Source organism: Bubalus kerabau, chromosome 22 (genome assembly GCF_029407905.1).
Source record: "Bubalus kerabau isolate K-KA32 ecotype Philippines breed swamp buffalo chromosome 22, PCC_UOA_SB_1v2, whole genome shotgun sequence".
In the NCBI taxonomy this organism is placed as follows: domain Eukaryota; kingdom Metazoa; phylum Chordata; class Mammalia; order Artiodactyla; family Bovidae; genus Bubalus; species Bubalus kerabau.
Window position 1 is genome coordinate 16,855,885 of NC_073645.1, and position 22,831 is coordinate 16,878,715.

A 22,831-nucleotide genomic window follows, 5' to 3' on the forward strand; every position below is an offset into this window, starting at 1 on the left:
TACTGGAATAGGTTGCCATTTCCATTGCCAGTTTTCCTTCACAGCACCTCTCATATCCTGATATATTATACATTTCTATTTATTATATTATTGTTTTCCTCTATGAGAGCAAGGACTTCATTTATTGCTGCATTCCCAGCACCTAGCCCACACAGCCTAGCTCATGGTAAAGAAGTGAAAGTGTTGGTTGCTCAGTCATGTCCCATGCACTGGAGCCCACCAGGTTCCTCTGTCCATGAGATTCTCCAGCCAAGAATACTGGAGTGGGTTGCCATTGCCTTCTGCAGGGGATCTTCCTGACCTGGGGATCAAAGCTGGGTCTTCTGCACTGCAGGTGGATTCTTTACTGTCTGAGCCACCAGGGAAGCCCCAGCTCATGGTAGGCACTCTATAATATAAATGGCTGAAGAAAAGAGAGAATGAAAGTATATTCAGGGAAACAAGAGGAGAAGTACCCATCTAGTCTTTGTTTCTGTTTCTCCTGCCTCTTACTTCAACAAGGTCAGAACATTCAGACCAATATTTCTCTGGCTGGGAGAGGAGAAATATTCTCTTCTTCCAAGACAGATTAAAATAAAACTTCTTCCAAGAGAAGTCCTCGGGGAACTTCCTCTCCCCTCTGACCTCTCCACAGCCTTGGTAGTACCCTTCTTTCTGTATTGAAGACTCTTCCCCAGTAGGCCCTTTGAATACCACCAGACTCAGGACTGACCTCTCAAAGCTCTCCTCCGTTCCTTAACTTTATGAGAATCTGCCTTTCCAACCAAGAACAATGTTACTGAACTGCTGTTTCTTGACCTTTTAGAAAACTCAAAGACATGGGGCAAAGTCTCACAGCCTCATGATAATTAGTTAGATTGATTCTGCTCGGCTGCTGCTGCTCTTTATCATCTCTCTTCTTAGCTTGACCAGCATTTTCTCAATAAAATCAGTGTCATGTGCTCTGTTCTCTTGTGGGCTTTAAAAGTTGTTTCTTTTAGTTTTTACTCCCAGTATTCCTTTAGACACGAAAGTTAGGAATATTGGTCTTAAATTTTTTCCTTTTATAACATGGTCACCATGTGGATCTTTTTATTTAATTTTTTAAAAGAAGTTTCTATTTTTATTTCTTTAGTTTTGGCTGTGCTGGGTCTTTATTTGGAGAAGGAAATGGCAACCCACTCCAGTGTTCTTGCCTGGAGAATCCCAGGGATGGGGGAGCCTGGTGGGCTGCCGTCTACGGGGTCGCACAGAGTCGGACACGACAGAAGCGACTTAGCAGCAGCAGCAGCAGCAGCGGGGTCTTTATTGGTACTACGCGTGGGCTTTCTCTAGTTGCTCTAGTTGCGGTGAGTGGTGGCTACTCTTTTGTGGTGTTCGCGTTGCAGTGGCTTCTCTTGTTGCAGAGCACAGGCTCTAGAAGGCGAGGTCTCAGTAGCTGTGGTGCATGGGCTCAGCTGCTCTGTGGCATGGAAGATCTTCCTGGACCAGGAATGGAACCTGTGTCCCTTGCATTGGCAGGCGGATTCTTAACCACTGGACCACCAGGGAAGTCCTCGTGGATTTTTTTTAAATCTTCAGTAGGAATTTGAAACCATTTTAGAAGGCCAAGTGCTATGACATTTTGTTTATCTAATGTTGTTATTTTTAAAAGAAAATAGATTTTATATTTTAGAGCAGTTTTAGGTTCACAAAAACACTGAGTGGCAAGTATGGAGATCTCTCATACCCTCTGCCCCTACACAAGCATAGCCTCCTCAGCTGCTCATTTCTTTTTAGTGCTGAATACTATTTCATTATCTGCATGCACCACAGTTTATCCATTCACCTAGTGAAGGTAATCTGGTGGCTTCCATTTTGGCAATTATGAATAAAGCTGCTATAAACATTCATGGGCAGGTTTTTGTATGGACATAAATTTTCAGTTCATTTGGGCAAATACCAAAGAGCACAACTGCTTGATCATACGGTAAGAATATATTTAGTTTTGTTAAGAAACTGCCAAACTGTCCTCCAGAGTGGCTGTACCATTTTGCATTCCCACCGGAAGCGAATGAGAGTTCTTGTTGCTCCGTATCCTCACCAGCATTTAGTGTCGCTAGAGTTTTAGATTGTGACCTTTCAAACAGGTTTGTAGTAGCATCTCATTGTTTTAATTTGCAGCTCGCAAGTGATACATTATTTTGAGCATATGTTCATGCTGCTGCTGCTGCTGCTGCTAAGTCGCTTCAGTCGTGTCCGACTCTATGCGACCCCACAGACGGCAGCCCACCAGGCTCCCCCGTCCCTGGGATTCTCCAGGCAAGAGCATCTTTTCATAGGTACGGTTATTTGCTGTATCTTCTGTAGGGAGGTATCGCTAGATCTTTTACCCATTTTAAAATCAGGTTCTTTCTTTCTTTGGGTGTGTTGGGTCTTAGTTGTGGCACATGGGCTCAGATTTGTGGGCAAAGAGTTGTTCATAATATTCATTTATTATCCTTTCAATGCCCATGAGATTTGTAGTGACATCCTCGATTTCTAGATTAACAATTTGTGTCTTTTTTTTTTTTTCTTAGCCTGGCTAATGATTTATGGATTTTATTGATCTTTTTAAAGAACTAGCTTTTGGGTTTATTGATTTTCTCTATTGATTTCCTATTTTCAATTTAATTGATTTCTTGTCTTATTCTTATTTTCTTCTAGTTAATTTGAATTTGCTCTTCTTTTTCTAGTTTTGTAAGGTGGTAGCTTAGATTATTGATTTTAGATTTTCTTTTCTAGTATTTTTAATGCTATAAGTTTCCCACTAAGCACTGCTTTCATGGCATCTCACAAATTCTAAGTTGTATTTTAATTTTCATTCAGTTAAAAAATTAATTTCTTCTAAGATTTCTTCTTTGACCCATGTGTAATTTATAATTGTGTTGTTTAATCTGCAGGTATTTTGGAATTTTCCAATTATCTTTTTGTTATTTATTTCTAATCTAATTCCTTTCCATTGTGTCTAAGAGCAGACATTGTATGATTTTTCTCCTTTTAAATTAAAAATAAATATTTATTTTTTAAAATAAAGACTTACAACTGCCAAGTCTCAGTTGTGGCACCCAGACCCTTGCCACATGCAGGATCTTTAGTTTTGGCATGTGGAATCTAGTTCCCCAACCAGGGATCAAACCTGGGTCCCCTGCATGGAGAGTGCAGAGTCTTAGCCACTGGATCACCAGGGAAGTCCTTCTTTTAAATTTTTTAAAGTCTGTTTTATGGCCCAGAATGTGGTCTATCTTGGTAAATGTCACAATGGAGCTTGAGAAGAATGTATGTTCTGTTATTGCTGGGTGAAGTTGTCTATAGATGTTGAGTATATCCAGCTGGTTGATGGTATTGTTGAGTTCAGAATGTGCTTATTGGTTTTCTGCCTGCTGGATCTGTCCATTTCTGATAGAGGTGTTCAACTTTCCAACTATCACTGTGGATTCATCCATTTCTCCTTGCAGTTCTGTTAGTTTTTGCGTCTTGTAGATTGATGCTCTATTGTTAGATGCGCACACATTAAAGATCGTTATGTTTTCCTGGAGAAGTGACCCCTTTATCATTATGTAATACCTTTCTTTATCTCACATAACTGTCCTTGCTTGGAAGTCTAAGGTTTAGCCGCTCCATTGTGCCAACTCTTTTGCGACCTCATGGCCTGTAGCCAGCCAGGCTCTTCTGTCCATGGGATTTTCCAGGCAAGATTACTGGAGTGGACTGCCATTTCCTTCTCTAGAGGATCTTCCTGACCCAGGGATCAAACCCAAGTCTCCTGCATTGCCAGCAGATTCAATTTGAAGTTTGCTCTGTCTGAAATCAATATGCCTACTCTTTCTTATGATTAGTATTAGTGTGGTATGTTCTTCCTCCATCCATTTACTTTAATTCTATTTGTGTCTTTAAAGTGTATTTCTTGTCGACAGCATATAGTTGGGTCTTGTTTTTTGATCTGCACTGACAATCTCTCTGTGCTTTCATTGCTGTATTTATACCAATGACATTTTAAAGGGATTATTGATATAGTTGGATCACTTTGTTACTGTTTTCTAGTCCTTGCTCTTTTCTTTGTTCCTAGTTTTGTCTTATACTATCTAATGTTATTTTAAAATTTAAACTACTATTTTTAGTTACCATTAATGGAACATTTACTAGATGCTGGTGCTCTGTCATGAGTTTTGCAATCATTATTTCACTTAGTTTACTTGACAATCCTATGACATAAGCTGTAATAGTAGCACTTACTATATGCCTGTTAACCTGTTAAACTCATCATACACATTATTATATACATTATCTCATTTAATTCTCTCAACAGTCCCATGTCAGAAGTAATGTATATCCCCATTTTACAGATGAGGGATCTGAGATTTCATGAGGGCATATAAGATATCAACTGTAGTCTTGTCTTCCTAATAGCCCTCCAAAATAACCCCCAGTGTCTCCAGTCTGCCTCTGACAAATGTCTTCCTTTAGTGCATAATACTGAGCCTTGTCATCTCTTACCTGTCTCAACAAATGATCACGTATGCACATCCTTTCTGAAGTCGCCTTTTCCTAAAGTATAAAGACTTCTATTGCTCCTGTTAAAAAAAAATATTTTTTGATGTTTTGTGTGTCTTTGTAGGTGGTAGTTAGAATGAAAGACTTGGTACAAAATATATAAAAAAGTCTCTTCCTTGATGTTGCCCTCTCTTGTCCACTTCCTCTGCCCACCACAGCAGGACTCTGTTAGCTGATCCACCGTCTCAGTTTGGTAGTAGATGCCCAGGTAGCCAGGTCCTCTCTCTGACCTTGCCTGCACCTCTGTGGTGCTGGAGCCATCTCTGGGAGAACTCAGGACACTTGTTCCTTGCACTTTCATACTTCTTATTCCTGTCTTTTCCTGTTTCAGCTCATGAAAAAGCTTTCTTATTGCCCATATGCTCTCAATCAATTCTGAGCTGTCTTTGCTGCAGGAAGCCACACACACCTGCAGATCTGCCCTGCAGTCTGCCCTTGCTTCTCCAAGCGTGCTCAGCATCCCTGGGAAGCTTGTTCAAATGTGCATCCCCTGGTGTCACTCTCATGGATTTTGATTCATAGGAATATGTAGGACAAGGAATCTTGTGTTTTATTAAGCCCTTCACTACCCCATATTTAAAGCTCAAGAACTATTCAGTGGCTCAAGAATGTGAGGGTAAAGCATAATGAGAACACACTCTCACTCATGATTGCCCTTGGCTGCTCCTTTGGGATTCTCACCTCTCTCTACCCCAGTTCAAAGGGTCTTTGCATTACTGGCGGCTGCCCACAACCCCCTGACTTGACCATGGAGAAGTACATGCTCCCTTTATGCCAGAGCAGCTATACTGTTTACCTATTTGTTTACTCTAACCATTGGTCTGCTGCTAATAACTACCTCACACCAAAATCTGATCCCATGGATTAAGGAAGAACTCAGTAAAACTCAATGATTATGTTCTTGTCATGTAAACTGGGCAGACCTGAGTTTAGGTCTCAACTCCACCCTTGTGGCTCAGCTGGTAAAGAATCCGCCTGCAATGTGGGAGACCTGGGTTTGATCCCTGGGTTGGGAAGATCCCCTGGAGAAGGGAAAGGCTACCCACTCCAGTATTCTGGCCTGGAGAATTCCTTGGACTGTATGGTCCATGGGGTCACAAAGAGTTGGACATGACTGAGTGACTTTCACTTTCACTTTCCACTCAATAATGTGGCTGTGTGGTTTAGGTCAGACAGTGGATCTCTTTTGGCTTCCACCTCCTTATCTGTGAAATGGAATGAAGGTATTTGCTTCACCTATGTCAAAGAGTTCATGAGTAGGAATATTGGGTTCAGTTCAGTTCAGTTCAGTTCAGTCGCTCGGTCATGTCTGACTCTTTGCGACCCCATGAATCACAGCACACCAGGCCTCCCTGTCCATCACCAACTCCCAGAGTTTACCCAGACTCACCTCCATTGAGTCAGTGATGCCATCCAGCCATCTCATCCTCTGTCGTCCCCTTCTCCTCCTGCCCCCAATCCCTCCCAGCATCAGAGTCTTTTCCAATGAGTCAACTCTTCACATGAGGTGGCCAAGTACTGGAGTTTCAGCTTTAGCATCATTCCTTCCAAAGAAATCCCAGGGCTGATCTCCTTCAGAATGGACTGGTTGGATCTCCTTGCAGTCCAAGGGACTCTCAAGAGTCTTCTCCAACGATGCACAAATGTATCCTAAAGGTGTGACTTCAGTTGTGTCTGACTCTTTGCAACCCCATGGACTGTAGCCCACCAGGCTCCTCTGTTAATCAAATTTTTCAGGCAAGAATACTGGAGCAGGTTGCTATTTCCCACTCCAGGGGATCTTCATGACCCAGGGATCGATCTTGTGTCTCTTACGTCTCCTGCAGTAGCAGGCAGATTCTTTACCACTGTGCCACCTGAGCAGCCCCCAAACTACACTTGATCTTTGTGCTTTATAATGCTATTTTGCTATAAAGGAAAATATTCAAATTAGTTGGAAAGATCTCTTAGAACACTCTTTCAAGTTCAGAGAAACCCCCTATGAGTCTATAAGTAGCGGGGAGCATGGAGAAGTTTGCCTTCATATGAAGTGTTGAAAATGCAGCACTCCAATGAAAGTGACCACCCACCAGGAAACCAAGATCAAAGCTGTTGTCCTTTACATGGAAAAGAAGAAGTGAGCTTGTTCTGTTTGTCCTTCTTCACGTGGGGTCCCTTCCCAGGCCTTGCTACTTACCAGACAGATACTTTCTAAGGTAAACCCATATCCTCACTTGTGAAATAGAAAGGACAGCATAGGGTGAATCACCCAAATTACTTGTTAGTTCGCATCCATTCAGGGAGAGAACTGCTCTTGGGGAGCTGGAAGCCTTCACACCTGCCCTCTGAGGCTTTGGGGCTGTGCTGGCTGCTCTGTGAAGGCTCTATGTCTCACACTCGAGCAGTTTAGCATCTGGGCGGCTAGGAAACAGAGAGCTCTGCCTAGCAGGGCTCTGTCAGGCCCAGAATCCTGAGGGTGCCCTCTGGAGGTTTATTCACTTTTGGTGTTGAAGTATCTGGCCAGCTGCTTTGAACAGACTTAAGAGTCATACACAGTTGGAGTTTAGTGCATGTGGTGGATGCAAACCTGAGCCTATAATTCCAGGCTTCAGCTGTACCAGCAGACTTTGAAGCAGGCCTTTCCCAAGCTGGTGGTGTGCATGGGAAATGCTTTGTAGATATCGCTCACAATAGGGAAATCCTGTCCTGTATAATGTGGTTAGGGCAGAAAGCCTCAGCAAAGGGCCCAGCTTTGAGGTATTTTAAAAGAGAGATTAACACTTATTGTAGAAGTGCGAATCACTGATTGAATTAATCAAGGGCCAAACTATAAGGTGTTAACAAGAAAGATTAGTGACTTTGGGTGTGAATATTCAAAACCAAGGATTGTGAAACCTGGGACAGAGTTTTGCCTGGGTACACAAAAGAAAAAAAAAACAAATAGAAAGACAAGATAATGAACTAGTACTTTTGCCCAGCGATTTCCTCTTGAACAGGCTGGGGAATCATTGTTAAAAATATTAAATGTCAAGTGCAGGGAACAGTGCATGGCTTATAATAAGGACTAAGTAAATGTTACTTTTCATTATTTTGTTAAGGTCCCCTATCAACCGAGAGTTAGGGAGAAACTTTTGTTTATGTTAGAGAGAAGAAAAAAAAGTCTGGCTCAATTACTTTTTTTAGAAAAAAAAGAAGATTAATTTGCCTGAAGGGAATTGAACAGATCTTGAATGTACAGTTTAAGCTCAACTACTTGTATATAACTACTTGGGCTTCCCTGGTGGCACTAGTAGTAAAGAACCTGCCTGCCAATACAAGAGAGACACGGGTTCAGTCCCTGGGTCAGGAAGATCCTCTGGAGAAGGAAATGGCAACCCACTCCAGTATTCTTGCCTGGAGAAATCCTATGGACAGAGGAGCCTGAAGGGCTACAGTCCATAGGATTGCAGAGTCAGACATGACTGAAATGACTTAGCATGCAGTCTTACTTGTATAAAAAAGGACGGGGAAAATACTTCACTGCTACAACGTGTACTAAAATTACTTTTACCATCGTTCTGGAAAAAAGTGATCTGTAATTTGAGAACCAAGTAACCAAGGAAAAAGAACTTGAAAGTGAAATTAGAACATATAAGGAAATGGTGATTCAAATATGAACAGCTATGTCCAAATCACTAAAGCTGGATAAAGCAGTTAGTTTTCTAGGAAGCCTGTATTTGCAGCCAACACAGTGGGTGGGCAGAGGGGAGGAGACGGGCGCTTGGAGGAGGTTGCTTGGAGAATGAGGTGTTAATTTTGAAAGAGTATGATGAAAAAGCTTAAACAAATCCAGAAGGAAAAAACCCTGAAAGAGATAATGTATTAAGTGGAGTTAACTTCAAAAAAAAATCATTTAAGAAATCTGCGTGGTGCAATTGATAGTTGAATGAGTGCCTTTTTAGTGCTGAATTGAGGAAGGAGGAGAAGAGCACTCACATTTATTGGGTCTTACAAGGGTCATTGAATAGCTGGGAGGAGTAAGAGGATAATTTGGTTTAGGCCTCCTCCTAAAGATGACTTCACATATAGGCATTGTCAGATGAAGGATCTTAAAAAGGGAGTCCCTTTTAATTCTCACTGTCATCTTACAAGTAGATTCTTTTACAGAATGAGAAACTGAAGTATGACGTTCTGGAGATATCTACTCGGTGTACTTTTTGAATGCAAACTAGTCAAAATGGATTCAAAGTTGCTAAAATATAGATCTAAGTTTTCTTTGATAGAAAAAAATGTTTCAAATATAAATTTATTCATGTAATTGGCATGTTTAAAATTTTAATCACCTAGACTAGCACCGTCCAATAGAAATGTAACATTAAGCCATATGGTATAATTTAAGTCGTCACATTTTTAAAAGTAAAAGAAACAAGAAAATTAATTTAAATAATATATTTAGCATATGATCTCAACATATAATCAATACGCAAAATTATTAAGGAGCTATTTTACTTTTTTTTCTGTACTAGGTCTTTGAATCCTGGTGTATATTTTTGGCTTCCCTGGTGGCTCAGATAGTAAAGAATCTGCCTACAGTGCAAGAGACCTGGGTTCAATCCCTGTATTTTTAGACTTACAACCTATTGCGATTGGGACTAACCACATTTCAAGTGCTCATAACCACATGTAGCAACTGTACTGGACAACAGAGAGTTAGACTCTGTAAAGTGCAAATACACTGATTCTAGCCTTTGAAGATAATGACCCAGTAGGCCAGGAGTAGGCGAGGCCCACCAGATGTGAGGGAAGGCCATAATTTGAGGTTTTTTTCTTTTGCCCCCAGCACCCATATAGATAAAGCAAAAGTCACCTTTGATCCATTTGCCTCTGACTGGTCCTAATCCCCTTTCCAGGATCAACTACCATGAGCAGTGAGGTACTGCTAGGTCTATTTGTTTGATTTTACAAATATGCACACATCCAAAATATATTGTTGACATGTGTGGTTTTTAAAAATGGGTGAAACAGCATACTTTTTCCCAATTGAAAAGTGAAAGTGTTAGTAACTCAGTCATGTCCAACTCTTTGGGACCCCATGGACTGTAGCCCAACCAGGCTCCTCTGTCCATGGAATTCTCCAGGCAAGATTACTGGAATGGGTTGCCATTTCCTTCTCCAGAGGATCTTCCTGACCCAGGGACTGAACCCAAGTCTCCCACACTTTACTGACTGAGCAACCAGGGAAGCTGAAAATGGAAAACCAGGTAAAGGGGCCACCCAGATTAGCTTTTCTCATTTAACAATATGGTTTTGAGAACTTTTCATATCGGTAGACTTATCAACCTCATTTTAAAGTGTTGTATAGTAGTCTATAATGTATTTAACCATTTCTCCATTAATGAACAGGCTCTAAATTACTGTTGTTTTTATTAGAGAAACAATAACTGCAAAGGTCTTTTTTTTTTTGGCTGCTCCTCTCAGTATGAAAGCAAAAGTTGCTCAGTTGTGTCTAAGTCTTTGCAACCCCATGGAATTCCATGAAATTCATGGACAGTCCATGAAATTCTCCAGGCCAGAATACAGGAGTGGGTAGCCGTTCCCTTCTCCAGGGGATCTTCCCAACCCAGGGATCGAACCCAGGTCTCCTGAACTGCAGGCAGATTCTTTACCAGCTGAGCCTCCAGGGAAGCCCATGGATCTTAGTTCCTCAGCCAGGCATTGAAACTGTGACCCCTGCAGTGGAAACACGGAGTCCTAACCACTGGACCACCATGGAATTCCTGCAATGGTCACCTTTATGGTGGTGAAGTAGCATCATTTTCAGAGACGAAGATGGCATGTCTATCAGAAACTGGGAAATCAAATAAGTTGTTCACATTGTATGGCTGAGGGCCACTGCTGATGCCTGTCTTGATTGTTTCCAGCCCTCTCTCAGAGATACACCATCCCATATCCTCCCTCCCTATATGCTCAAAATAAGTCTGACAAACGTTTCTTTGCTAGAATAGTTAGGCTATTTGCTTTGAGGATAGTTAGGCTTTTCAGGGACTTGAAACTGGAGCGGAGGATGAATAGAAAGGAAATTATTTCCCTAAAGTTCAAGAGAGACAAAGCCTCCAGCCAGAACACTGGTGTGATTCCAGTTTGGAAAATTCACTGGGATTCTTTACATCCTCACTCCAGTTCACCAGGTGTACGAAATTCTCATTTTGCTTCTGACTGCTCTTTGATGTCCTGAGCCAGGCCTGCCTTCTCCTCTCTTTTCTGCTCAAATTCTTTGTCACTTTAATTCCTTCCAAGGTATTTAATTAACTTAATCCTTACACGTTAATGACATTGCCCAACAGTCCTCTATACCTTCATAAGAAGATATATACTTTAAAGATGTGTTAAATTGATGATTCTGTATTCTCTCCATCCATCTGTCCATCATTCAACAAACTTTTAATGAATATAGACCATGTACCAGGCTCTGGGTTTTAGGTTGGAGATGCAAAGATGAAATAAAGACTTTCACATACTGTGCAGGGGGACAGTAATCTTTGGAGTGATACGGGAGGAGTGTGTTGTAAAAGGGAGCCGTTTCAGGGTTCTGTCCAACACAGGCTTTAAAGATAGCCCTAAGTAAAAACTGAGTAGAGAGGCAAAAGTTCATTTAAAGGTGTTCTAAAATGGACCATACACTCATACACCCTATTCCTTGTTCCTGGGATTTTCCCTCTCTCCTTTTTGTCCCCTTTCCTATCCTGGTTTTGGAGGTTCCTCTGCCTGTGCTCTCTCCACAGCACGGCTGCCTCTCACCTCAGGCAAGAACAAATTTGGGACATCAGAGACAGACAGTCCGGAGCCCACAGTGTAACACATCATGTGATGAAGTAGTAAATCTCATTTTTGACATGGATTTCCATGCAAAGCAGATACTGTTTGAGTATGGGATTGGTAATTTCTTCCTCCCCACCAAAGCAGTTAATGAATCATTTGCATAATGTTTAATGATAAATGATGCATTGTAGAATTTTACTAACCTAAAATTTTGTTTTGTCTTGGTTTTTTATTTCTAAAATTAAATTTTGTTATTGTAGTCGATTAAAATTAAATTTTGTTATTGAAGTATAGTCGATTTACAATGTTGTATTAGTTTCAGTTATATAGCAAAGTGATTCATATAGGTTATTACAAAATACTGACTATAGTTCCCAGCCTAAAATATTTTTTTAACAGTTTTCTGCTTCCTCCCCTCCCCAAGTTGACCAGACCAGCCTGGCATTGATCCAGAAAGGATTTTAAATTAGTGAGTCATTAGGCTGTATAAAAAGAGCTTACCCAGTGTAAAGGTACCCTCTTCCATGAAACAAAAAGCCTTCAATGACCACAGCTCATTTAAAGTGAAGATTAAACATTGTAACCAGAACAGTGCCCTAATTCAGCAAATTTTATTTATGTCCAAATGCAGTGCTATTGGCAATGAAGAGCAATTCGAGAAGTCATAACCCAAGACAATTATTGTGAAGGCCTTTAGAGTTCCCTATAAATTTCCCTTGGTGACCTCAGAGCGAACGCTCAACCACAGAGTCAAATATTTGTATTAGGTGTTCCTGTGTTTAACATACTAATTAAAAAGATAAAATTCTTTGATTCCATCTCAAATCATTTTACTTCTAATCTCTCTTCTGGAAAAGCCTGCTGGATAAATGGAACTAAGAGTATGCTTTCTAAAAAGAGGCTTTATCATGTTGTAATAAATCCAAGGACTGGGGACATTAAGGTACCTGAAGTGCTCTTAATGAGTCTATGGTGGGGAACATCCTCCGGGGTTTGTTTCAGGGACCTTTACCTTGAAGGTTATAAATCCTCTGAGAAGTGACTGTAATGGGGGAAAGCTTTACCAGAGGAAACACTGAGTTCAAACATAGCTAAATGCCCGGCCAGAGGGGCAGGTTTAAGGACAGGTGAGGAAGCCATGACACTTTGAGGCATTAACTTGAAACACTTGTCTTTGGAGAGGTCACCTGACTGACTCTGAAATCTACTCAGAAGAGACCAAAATGCCATTTGGAAATCTCTTTCTTGACTCTATAATAATGTATTTCTCTTCCCTTTTTTCCTGTTTATATTTTGGGGAATGAAGGACTATAGAGAGCTCCTATCCAAAGTATAGTCTGAGGACTACCTACCTGGATCAGAATCATCCCAAGAGAATTATTAAGAATGAGCACTCCTAGCCTCATTCCTACTCAACCAGAAATATTCTTGGTGGTAGAGATGGTGGCAGTAATGGTGGGGTGGGAGGTTTGAAAGGCTTGGATTCTGATTGTTTTTTGTTTAAAAAATTAAATGTTTATTAATCTATTTAAAAATAACAATAATAATGCCATTACATGTTAACATATGTACCTCATGAAAAATAAATACATTTCCAAAACAACAGATAATTTAGTAAGAAGAACCCCATGAACAGTATGAAAAGGCAGAAAGATATGACACCAGAAGATGAGCTCCCTGGGTTGGTAAGTGTCCAGTATGCTACTGGGGAAGAGCAAAGATACAGTCCAATATGCTACTGGGGAAGATCAGAGATAGCTTCAGAAAGAATGAAGAGGCTGGGCCAAGTGGAAATGATGCTCAGTTGAGGATGTGTCTGGTGGTGAGAGTGAAGTCCAATGTTGTAAAGAACAACATTGCATAGGAACCTGGAATGTTAGGTCCATCAGTTCAGTTTAGCCGCTCAGTCATGTCTGACTCTTTGCAACCCCATGGACTGCAGCACGCCAGGCTTCCCTGTCCATCACCAATTCCTAGAGCTTGCTCAAACTCATGTCCACCAAGTCGGTGATGCCATCCAACCATCTCACCCTCTGTCGTCCCCTTCTCCTCCTGCCTTCAATCTTTCCCAGATCGGGGTCTTTTCCAATGAGTCAGCTCTTCGCATCAGGTGGCCAAAGTATTGGAGCTTCAGCTTCAGCATGAGTCCTTCCAATGAATATTCAGGACTGATTTCCTTTAGGATTGACTGGTTTTATCTCCTTACAGTCCAAGGAACTCTCAAGAGTCTTCTCCAACACCACAGTTCAAAAGAATCAATTCTCTGGTTCTCAGTTTTCTTTATGGTCCAGCTCTCACATCCATACATGACTCAAGGTCCATAATCAATGTAAATTCGACGTGGTCAAGCAGGATATGGCAAGAGTGAACATTGACATTTTAGGAATTGGTGATCTAAAATGGATGGGAATAGGCCAATTTAACTGGGCAAGAATCCCTTAGAAGAAATGGAGTAGCCCTCATAGTCAACAAGAGTCCGAAATGCAGTACTTGGATGCAATCTCAAAAACAGCAGAATAATCTCAGTTTGTTTCCGAGGAAAACCACTCAACATCACAGCAATCCAAGTTTATGCCCCAACCACGAATGCTGAAGAAGCTGAAGTTGAATGATTCTATGAAGGCCTACAAGACCTTCTAGAACTAACACCAAAAAAAGATGTCCTTTTCATCATATGAGGATTGGAATGCAAAAGAAGGAAGTCAAGAAACCTGGAGTAACAGGCAAGTTTGGCTGTGGAGTACAAAATGAATCAGGGCAAAGGCTAACAGAGTTTTGCCAAAAGAAAAAACTGGTCATAGCAAATATTCTCTTCCAACAACACAAGAGATGACTGTACACACGGACATCCCCAGATGGTCAATATTGAAATCAGATTGATTATATTCTTTGCAGCCAAAGATGGAGAAGCTCTATAGAGTCAGCAAAAACAAGACCGGATGCTGACTGTGGCTCAGATTATCGGCTCTTTATTACAAAATTAAGGCTTAAAAGATGACACCACCCTTATGGCAGAAAGTGAAGAGGAACTAAAGAGCCTCTTGATGAAAGTGAAAGAGGAGAGTGAAAAAGTTGGCTTAAAGCTCAACATTCAGAAAACGAAGATCATGGCATCTGGTCCCATCACTTTATGGCAAATAGATGGGGAAACAGTGGAAACAGTGGCTCACTTTATTTTTCTGGGCTCCAAAATCACTGTGGATGGTGATTGCAGCCATGAAATTAAAAGGTGCTTGCTCCTTGGAAGGAAAGTTATGACCAACCTAGACTGCATATTAAAAAGCAGAGATATTACTTTGCCAACAAAGGTCCATCTAGTCAAGGCTATGGTTTTTCCAGTAGTCATGTATGGATGTGAGAGTTAGACTATAAAGAAAGCTGAGTGCAGAAGAATTGATGTTTTTGAACTGTGGTGTTGGAAAAGACTCTTAAGAGTCCCTTGGACTGCAAGGAGATCCAGCCAGTCCATCCTAAAGGAGATCAGTCCTGGGTGTTCACCGGAGGGCCTGATGTTGAAGCCGAAACTCCAATACTTTGGCCACCTGATGCAGAGAGCTGGCTCACTGGAAAAGACCCTGATGCTGGGAAAGATTGAGGGCAGGAGGAGAAGGGGACGACAGAGGATGAGATGGCTGGATGGCATCACCAACACAATGGACATGGGTTTGGGTGGACTCCGGGAGTTGGTGATGGACAGGGAGGCCTGGCGTGCTGCGGTTCACGGGGTCGCAAAGAGTCGGACATGACTGAGCGACTGAGCTGAACTGAACTGAAGGCTTAAAAAAAAATTCAGGCTTAAATTGAAGAAAGTAGGGAAAACTGCTAGATCATTCAGATATGATCTAAATCAAGTCCTTTATGATTTGATTTGATCCACAGTGGAGGTGACAAATAGATTTAAGGGATTAGCTCTGGTAGACAGAGTGCCTGAAAAACTATGGATGGAGGTTCCTAACATTGTACAGGAGGTGGTGACCAAAACCATCACAAAGAAAAAGAAATGCAAGAAGGCAAAGTGGTTGTCTAAGGAGGCCTTACAAATAACAGAGAAGCAAAAGGCAAAGGAGAAAGGGAAAGATATACCCAACTGAATGCAGAGTTCCAGACAATAGCAAGGAGAGGTAACAAAACCTTCTTAAATGAACAATGCAAAGAAATAGAGGAAAGCAATAGAATGGCAGACCAGAAATTTCTTCAAGAAAATTGAAGATCCTAAGGGAATATTTCATGGAAAGATGGGCACAATAAAGGACAGAAACGGCAAGGACCTAAAAAAGTGGAAGAGATTAAGAAGAGGTGGCAAGAATACACAGAAGAAATATACAAAAAAGGTCTTAGTGACCTGGATAACCATGATGGTGTGGTTACTCACCTAGAGCCAGACATCCGGGAGTGTGAAGACAAAGTGGGCCTTAGAAAGCTTTACTACAAACAAAGCTAGTGGAGGTGATAGAATTCCACCTGAGCTCTTTCAAATCCTAAAAGATGATGCTGTTAAAGTGCTGCCCTCAATATGTCAGCAAATTTGGAAAACTCAGCAGTGGCGACAGGACTGGAAAAGGTCTGTTTTCATTCCAATCCCAAAGATAGACACTGCCAAAGAATGTTCCAAATGCTGTACAATTGTGCTCCTTTCACATGCTAGCAAGGTCATGCTCAAAATCCTTCAAGCTAGGCTTCAGCAGTATGTGAACTGAGATCTTCCAGATGTACAAGCTGGATTTCGAAAAGACAAAGGAACCAGAGATCAAATTGCCAACATCCGCTGGATCATAGAAAAAGCAAGGGAGTTCCAGAAAAACATCTACTTCTAATTCATTGACTATGCTGAAGCCTTTGACTGTGTGAATCACAGCAAACTGTGGAAAATTCTTAAAGAGAAAGGAATACCCGATCACCTCACCTAAAACCTGTATGCAGATCAAGAAGGAAAAAATAGAACTGGACATGGTACAATGGATTGGTTCAAAATTGGGAAAGAAGTATATCAAGGCTGTATATTGTCACCCTGCTTATTTAACTTATATGCAGAGTACATTGTGCAAAATGCTGGGCTGGATGAATCACAAGCTATAATCAAGATTGTTGGGAGGATATCAACAATCTCAGATATGCACAAGATACCACTTTAATAGCAGAAAGTGAAGAGAGACTAAAGAGCCTCTTGATGAGGGTGACAAGAGGAAAGTGAAAAAGCTGGCTCAGCAGTCAAAAATCTAAGATCTTGGCATCCAGTCCCATCACTTCATGGCAAATAGATGAAGGAAAAGTGGAAACAGTGACGGATTTTATTTTCTTGGGCTCCAAAATCACTTCAGATGGTGACAGAAACCATGAAATTAAAAGATGCTTGCTCCTTGGGAGAAAAGTTATGACAAACCTAGACAGCATATTAAAAGTCAAGAGACATCATTTTGCCAACAAAGGTCTGTATAGTCAAAGCTATTATTTTTCCAGTAGTCATGTATGGATGCAAGAGTTGGACCATAAAGAAGGCTGAGCACCGAAGATTTGATGCTTTTGAACTGTGGTGCTGGAGAAGATTCTTGAGAGTCCCTTGGACAGCAAGGAGATCAAAGCAGTCAGTCCTAAAGGGAATCAAGCCTGAATATTCATTGAAAGGACTGATCTGAAGCTGAAGCTCTAATACTTTGACCACCTGATTGGAAGATCTGACTCACTGGAAAAGACCCTGATGCTGGGAAAGATTGAGAGCAGGAGGAAAGGAAGAGGAGATGGTTGGATGGCATCACCCACTCAATAGACATAAGTTTGAGCAAACTCCAAGAGATAGTGAAGGACAGGGAAGCCTTTCATGCTGTGGTCCATGGGGTTGCAAAGAGTCAGACATGATCTAGTGACTGAACAACAGCGAGTCCCTGGGGACCTAACCACTTCCAGCTGCCTTGGAACCAAGAACATGGCATTTGTGTTACCATCAGTGGAGGACAGAGACCCTGTTGTGCTTTTATTCTGTTGATTCTGCCTTCACCCTTCAGCAGGAACCAGCATGAAGGTAGCTTCCTTTAATCCAGAGGATTACATTAGAATTGAACATTATTGTCAATTTTTCCCTTTAAATGAGTGTTTCATTCTTATTAAACATTTATTTTTAACACCTTAGCCTTAAAAATATTTGTATTTTTTAGTTACAGTGTATTTTTTCATTCTGATTTATAGTTCTCTTTACTTTTCACTAATTTTACCTACTTTACCTTTGATATGATTTTATGTCTGAGATTTTGGTTCTTAATTTGGTCTCTTCTTTGCTATTTTAACTTACACTCATTTTCTATGCTTATTCTTATAATTTTATTTCCTTTGCTTATATTTTAAAAAATCTAATGTTACTAATGTTTTCTTATCCAGTTTTAAGTTTTATTGTTACTTCAGCTTGTCAATAATTAAGCTTCTTGACTCTTGTGGTATCAGTTTGTTCCATTTTTAAAAATTTAAGTTCACCCTTAAACTTTTTTATTTAACTTTTTCCATATTAACTTGTTTTACTGTAATAATAAATATGTCATGGTTTTCTCCTTTTGATTTTTGGGTTTCTGGTACTATTTCTTAAGTTGAGTATTTCTGTTTTTATTCTGCTTGCTTTTTGTTTCCTATTCATAACTTTTGAATTGATTTTTATACACTGTTCTTTGTCTATTTGTTTTAATGGTAAATAACAAGTGTGGCCACAGATGAGGGTACTTGGACTGGATGCTGGGGGGTGTGGAGGGGGAGGAGTCTACAGTTTCTGTAACAGATAAAAGGTACTGGAACTGAATGATAAAGACAGAGCATTTTTCTGAAGGATCCATTTTATTAAAAGTTCAGGGATGAAAAACATTCGAGATCCTTGAAGATCTTTGGAGGAAAATTGTTAATACATGCACTGGAAATGTGCTGTCAATTTAAAAAAATTCACTCTGGGTTTCAAAAATTGATAGATTCAGTATAGCAATATCTCAACTCTAAGCCAATGAGAGAAGGAGAAGCCTCCAGATAACATTTTTGTCAATTATGTAAACCCAAAGGTTGCTTCTTTAGCCTCCTTAAATTCCTTCTTTAAAAAGCCCCCTCCTTCATCCAGCCTGCCTTTAACATGCCCTTAAGTTTCCTCCTGATTTGCTAATTCTTTATCCAGCCATCACCTTCGTCCCCTGAAGACCTAGCTTCCCCTGCTGGGCCCAACTCATAGACAAAAGGGGTCACAGAACATTGAACTTTCCTTCTGTTTTGTGTCACACTCAGTGCAGCAAGGGATTGTGTTGTATCCATGTGTTTCTTAAGGGTGTAGAACATGCCTGGTGCACTGTGAGTGGTCAATGAATGCTCAACGAAGGAATGGATAGATGGACAGATGCTCAGCACTGAAGGTCACCACTGATTTCCTGACTGCCTAATCTCATTACTGCAAATCTTTCTACAGTGTAACCTTCTCAACTTTCTTCCCTCTATAAGAATCCCTTCCTCAAATGTATTTTCTCCTTTGGCTCTCAAAATTAAATGCAATTCTGGTATAACCACAACCCCTCCAAACACTTATTTCTATACCCTATACTACTACTTATTCCTTTTCCTGGAGATAATTGTGGGCATCTCAAGGCTCAGACACTAGACTCATTTTTTTATTTTCTGCCTAGTTCTACCTGAATAATTGTCACAGCTTCAACCCTCACCGTCATGCTGATAACCCCCAAATCTGTAGCCCTGACCTCTCACCTGAGCTCTTACCCCTTATCTTTGTGTGCCTACCACTGGAGACTCCTGCCTGGATTTCTCACTACTAAATATCCCAGTCTCCTCAGATTCCTCTCTATGAAGGAAGTCTGTGTGTGTGTGTGTGTGTGTGTGTAAGTATGGTGTGGTGTGTATTTTACTTGCTCTTGGTACCACTGCAAACAGTAATGATAATAATAGCTACCATATTTTGATTATCTACTACATGTCAGGCACTTTATATTTGTCAGCTCATCTAATCTTCACAACTACCCTAGAAAGTAGAAATTAACTGCATTTTTAGAGGTGAGGAAACTGAGGCTCAGAGAATTTAAACAATCTGTCCCAAATCTAGTATGTGGGATTCAAAAATCAAGGTTTTCTAGCTCTAGAACTCATATTCTTTCTGCTGTTTCACCCAATTAACACATTGAAAATTTATAGCTAGATACATATGTACATACCTACATATATATATATATATATATAGAGAGAGAGAGAGAGAGCTTGAAAGGTGGGGAACATCAGTGATCTCTATGAGTCTTTGGAATTTGGCATGGTTAATTGCCTCTGTTGACAATGTTTGCCCTAGGTGGTGATTAAGCATAGATGCTTTGGACTCAGGCAGATTCAGTTCAATCTCAGTGCCATTATTACATGAAGGGGCAGAGTATTTGACCTTTCTGAGCCACAGTTTACTCCTCTGTGAAATGAGGACATTAATACCTACCTCCCAGGAGTATTGGGAAGAATAAATGAAAGAAAGTATGTCGAGAACCAACTGAACTACCCATCAACTAATGAATGGGTAAATAAAATGTCATAAACCCACCCAGTGGAATACTATTTGGCAATAAAAACAATGAAGTTCTCATATCCTCTGCAACAGGGATGAACCTTGAAAACATCAGGCTAAGTGAAACAAGTCAGTCATAGAACACCACATGTAGTATGATCCATATACACGAAATGTCCAGAACAGACAAATCTATAGAAAGAGCATGTAGATTAGCAGTCGCCAAGGGCTGGATTTGGGATGGGAGTAAGGGGTGACAGTATAAGAGAAATGGGGAGTGACCACTAATAGGAACCGTGTTTCTTTTGGGGGTGATGTGTATTTTCTAAAATTGATTTTGCTGTTGGTTGCACAACTCTGTGGATACACTGCTGCTGCTAAGTCGCTTCAGTTGTGTCCGACTCTGTGCGACCCCATAGACGGCAGCCCACCAGGCTCCCCTGTCCCTGGGATTCTCCAGGCAAGAACACTGGAGTGGGTTGCCATTTCCTTCTCCAATGCATGAAAGAGAAAAGTGAAAGTGAAGTTGCTCAGTCGTGTCCGCCTCTTCGCGACCCCATGGTCTGAAGCCTACCAGGCTCCTCCATCCATGGGATTTTCCAGGCAAGAGTACTGGAGTGGGGTGCCATTGTCTTCTCCAATGGATACACTAAAAACCATTAAATCATACACTTTAAATTGGTGGGTTATATGCTATGCGAACTTTATCTCAATAAAGATGTTTTAGGGAATTACCTGACCGTCCAGTTTTTAGGACTTGGCGATTTCACTGTGGTGGCGTGGCCTGAGTTCAATTTCTGGTCAGGGAGCTAAGTTCCCACAAACCTAGAAGGATGGCCAAAAAAAAAAAAAAGTTTTAAAAAAATGCATGTTACACACTTAGCACATAATTGGTGCTCAGTGAGTTCTCGTTGTTCTAACATTCTCCTTGCCTGGTTTGTCTCCAGCAATCAATAGTGAACATTTGTTCCTATTTGTAGTGCCATGGCTTAAGTGCATACCTACCCTCCCCCACTCCTTCTTAAACACTTGGTAGACTTTCTTTGTCTCCTTTTTGAGGTCCTTGAGGATTGGGGGGCAGTCTGCCTGCTGCTCCTTATGCTTGACGTCTGTCTTGGCATGGGCTGTCCCGTGTATGCTTCTCCTTCACTGTGCCTCTCAAAATCACCCTCCTGGGCTACTTTTCAGACCTTTCCCCTCTCCTCCTTATTCAACAAACACGAAGTAGGAAGCGACCCTAAGCAGGGTACTGCTAGGCGCTGTGGATAATGCAAGGCAGTTAAAGACTTGCAAAGAGCTCTTTGATTATGCTTGGGGAAATGGCATATATATATAAAAACACAACTAAGCTGAGGACACAAGTTTGTAGAGTGTCAACTGTGTAATTCTCACAGAGGTGCTATGGGAGTTTAAAGAAGTGAGAGATCATTGGTTAGGGGGCTCTTCAAAAAGCAGTTGGTTTTTGACTGATGGATGAGCTTCCTACTGGAAGAGAGAATGGGGCGGGTGTGTAAGCAAAGGCATAGATAGAGGTCTCCCTTCTTCCTTCCTTACACATGTATTAAGCATATACTATATATGCTGGACTCTGGGGTTGTAAAGAAAGAATGAGTCCTGCCCACGCAGCTTACAGATGTGGGGAAGCTGGACACACAAAGGAATAAAGAAAAATCCATGAATATAGTGGAACAAGTGAGAGAGGTGTCTGCAGGAGTCTGCAAAGGCAGGGCAGGAGAGCTGACATTTGGGTGTTCAGGGTGAAGAGGTGAGGAAGCAGGGTGCAGTGAAAGCAAAGGCTGGAACATGACGGCTGGAATCAAAGGCTGGGGCTGTGGCTGTGAAGGTGTGTTGGGGTTTCATCGTCAGGGTTTTGTGTCCTGCGTTAAGTAATTTATGTTTCATTCTGAAGTAATCAAAGGTGGTGGGGGGCGGGGAACACTTTCCACTGCTCCCAGGCAAAACTGTCGAATCACAGTTGTCTTTCTGCTTTCTTCTTGAACTTTACCCTTCTTCCAACACTTCCTGCAACTGGCCTCCTTCTTGCTTTCATTAAATGCCGAATGTTGTAGAAGTCATCTTTTCTTGAAGTCTTGCATATGGGTCCCCAGGAAGACCCTACTTCTCTTACCCTTTCCCATCTTGCACACATCTTACTGGAGGGCGGGGAGGGAAGCTTGAACAGGAGTTCTCCCCTCGCCCATCAGAGATCAAAATAATGCTGATCCCATGGATTTTTACCCGTGGTCAAATGCAACATGTATATTGCCTGACTTCTCACATTTTATTTTTTAATAAAATAAAAAAACACTTTATTTTTTTTTTAATATTTATTTATTAAAATTTTTTTCTCTGCCTTGGGTCTTAGTTGTGGCATGCAGGATCTTCACTGGGGCACTCGGGCTTCTGTCTAGTCGGGGCAGACTGATTTAGTTGCCCCCTTGCATGTGAGATCTTAAATCAAACCCATGTCCCCTAATTGCAAGGCAGATTTTAACCACTGGAACACCAGAGAAGTCTCTGATTAAAGCATTTAAAAATGCAGGTCAAAACCTTCCAACACATAAGCCAAACTAAATTAATACACTATCCATGGAATTCTTCTACATACTGGAAGATTTGGGTCATCTTTCTAAAACCATAAATCCACTTGTAGATCACTGAAGGATTAGTAGAAATACATAAAACATATTCAAATATACCTAAGTAGTTTTAAACATAGCACTATACAGAAAACTATTTCTACAATATACAAGTAAGAGGAGATTGTAGTTTCCAAACAAAATAAAAGGGCAAATCTGTTGACTGAATTCATACTCATTTATCATAGTTCCCTGTACTGTATTAATATCTTTAACTGGCCAGTCAATCATAAAAAAATTAAATCCTCAGTAAATCTTATCAGGACCACAAAAATAATGGGATTTCTGTTTACAAGGTGTCGATTGTCTTTAGAGTCTTTGATAATGACTGCAGACAGTCAATAAACACTGAGAC

The 22,831-nt window shown here is 40.9% G+C and overlaps 1 long non-coding RNA gene across 2 annotated transcripts in view; it reads right to left on the reverse strand.

The window, feature by feature from the left end:
• LOC129636824 (uncharacterized) overlaps positions 1-22,831 on the reverse strand; it is a 46,278-nt gene that overhangs the window by 19,138 nt on the left and 4,309 nt on the right. Inside the window, exons 2-3 of one of the 2 annotated variants that reach the window (XR_008707139.1) lie at positions 20,573-20,662; positions 4,495-4,571 (exon numbers count right to left, since the gene is read on the reverse strand). This is a non-coding gene — a long non-coding RNA (uncharacterized LOC129636824). The remainder of the gene's footprint in view (positions 1-4,494; positions 4,572-20,572; positions 20,663-22,831) is intronic. The other variant, XR_008707138.1, reaches the window with a different exon arrangement.